The sequence below is a fragment of the Eriocheir sinensis genome, chromosome 37 (assembly GCF_024679095.1).
Source record: "Eriocheir sinensis breed Jianghai 21 chromosome 37, ASM2467909v1, whole genome shotgun sequence".
In the NCBI taxonomy this organism is placed as follows: domain Eukaryota; kingdom Metazoa; phylum Arthropoda; class Malacostraca; order Decapoda; family Varunidae; genus Eriocheir; species Eriocheir sinensis.
This window is the reverse complement of record NC_066545.1, coordinates 15,540,326-15,542,846: the sequence shown is the minus strand read 5'-3', so window position 1 is coordinate 15,542,846 and position 2,521 is coordinate 15,540,326. Positions and strand designations below refer to the sequence as shown.

At 41.1% G+C, this 2,521-nt stretch overlaps 1 non-coding gene across 1 annotated transcript; it reads right to left on the bottom strand.

Moving 5' to 3' along the window:
- Positions 1-637: 637 nt before the first annotated feature.
- On the bottom strand, positions 638-709 carry Trnah-gug (transfer RNA histidin (anticodon GUG)). Its single transcript has one exon. It is a non-coding gene; the product is annotated as a tRNA-His (tRNA).
- Positions 710-2,521: the final 1,812 nt, after the last annotated feature.

The following is a 2,521-nucleotide window of genomic DNA, read 5'->3' as shown; positions in this document are numbered from 1 at the left end:
ACACACCACGTTTTTTGTCCCCCACACTGGAATAAAATTAAAGAAAGAGATACGAATGAATGGAAAGACAGAGAAGATAAACAAAGAGAAGATAAACAGGCATAGAGGTTTGATGATAAAGGATAATAAGAAAAAAACTTGTAAATAAAATTAATATAGTTAAAAAAAAATATAAAAAGAAAGAAAGAAAAAGATAACCAGGCATAGAAATTTAAGGGTACAAAACACAAAAATTCAATGACCCCCCCAAAAAAACAAAAACAAAAAAAAATCAAGCCTACAAATTCAAGATCAACAACAAACAAAACACAAAAATTCAATGACCCCCCCCCAAAAAAAAAAATAACCAGGCCTACAAATTCAAGATCAACAACAAACAAAACACAAAAATTCAATGACCCCCCCCAAAAAAAAACAATGACCGGGCCTACAAATTCAAGATCAACAACAAACAAAACACAAAAATTCAATTAACCCCCCCCCCAAAAAAAAAAAAAACTAACCAGGCCTACAAATTCAAGATCAATTAACAACAAACAAAACACAAAAATTCAATGACCCCCCCAAAAAAAAACAATGACCGGGCCTACAAATTCAAGATCAACAAACAACAAAACTCTTCAGCCAACCTCTGTTCTGCCGTGACCAGGATTCGAACCTGGGTTATTGCGGCCACAACGCAATGTACTAACCACTATACGATCACGGCCGTGCTGAAGACATAGAGGGAGGGACGAGTTAGAAATCTGGTAGTAGAAGTAGTAGTAGTAGTAGTAGTAGTCGTAGTAGTAGTAGTAGTAGTAGTAGTAGTAGTAGTAGTAGTAGTAGTAAAGTGACTATCAGACTCAACATCGTATATTAGTAGTAACAACAGATTTTATATACACACACACACACACACACACACACACACACACCTTTTGCGGCACCCCTTCTTCACCCCCCCCCCTCCTCACATGAATTAACTTTTTATACGCAATTGTACCTGTTTGAATTACTTTGATTAATGAATTGAAAATATTATCTATACTCAAATTAAAGTTGACATACGGTACAGTACATGCCAAAACAGAACTCATCAGTAGAATTAGATTAAGTTAAGAGTTATAAATGCAGACTAAGATAAAAAGAAAAAAAAACATGATTCAAAACGTAGAAAAATAATAAAAATAATACAAAGATGTTTCATTCCCGTAAACTCTGCGGACACCAGCCAGCGCGTTTCAACAGTCAGGCAGCCAGTCCTTCCTTCCTCCGTAACCTCTGCCTTCCTTCCCTCCATTTCTCCTCTCTTTCCTTCCTTCCTTCCTTCCTTCCTTTTTTTTTTCCTTTCATCCTTCCTTCATTCCTCTCTTCCTTTCTTTCTTTTCTCCTTTCGTCCTTCCTTCCTTCCTTTCTTTCTTCTCTCCTTTTGTCCTTCCTTCCTTCCTTTCTTTCTTCTCTCCTTTCGTCCTTCCTTCCTTCCTTTCTTTCTTCTCTCCTTTCGTCCTTCCTTCCTTCCTTTCATTCTTCTCTCCTTTCGTCCTTCCTTCCTCCCTGCAATTCCTTTCTTCTTCCTTCTAACTTTCCTCTCTTCCTTCCTTTCTTTCCTACTTGCTTTTGCTTTCTTTTCTCCTTCCCTCCTTCCTTCCTTCCTTCCTTTAATTCGTCTTTTCCTCCTTACTTCTGACTTTCCTCTCTTCCTTCATTTCTCCTTACATCCTTCAGTCTTGGCAGTTAGCAATGCCTTGAGAATGACACTACGAAGAAACAGGCAAATACAATACAATAATAAAAGAGACATCAGAAGGGCAAGCAAACAGACAGAGAGGGGAAGGAAGAAAAGTTTAGATTCGTAATACACACACACACACACACACACACACACACACACACACACACACACACACACACACACACACAGACACATACAGGCAAAGCATCTTACCGTAATGCCGAGGAGGAAGCGAAGACAGACAGACGGGCAGACAGGTAGACAGGCAGGCAGGTGAGTAGCGTGGGCTCTGGGCATGGTAACCAACACACAAACACACACATATAAAAAAACACCCCCGCCGCTCAGCACACACCTGCGGGGAAGACAAACAAACACACGTCACCAACACACACACACACACACACACACACACACACACACACACATAAAACAACAAGGCACGTCAGCACACTCTGTCACCCTTAGCAAAAAAAAAAAAAAAAAAAAAAAAAAAAACAATTATACAGGAATTGGGAGACACGCGGCTCGGCACAAAATTCATACTACTGTACACGACCGTCAACACTCCTAGAACTACTCTACATCAGCTAACGGTGCCAGGGGCGTCAGACACACGGCCCACGGGACAAACTCGGCCCCTGGGATGGTCATGAGTGGCCCGCTTAACCTATTTCGTTGTAGGGGTCCACGGGTGAAAAAGTGACTGGCAAAAGGGAAACGGGACAAAGAAGGTTGGGCACCACTAGGCTGAGGAAGGGTACAGCAGCAGCCACCCACATGACGCCCTCAAGACCACCTCCACTT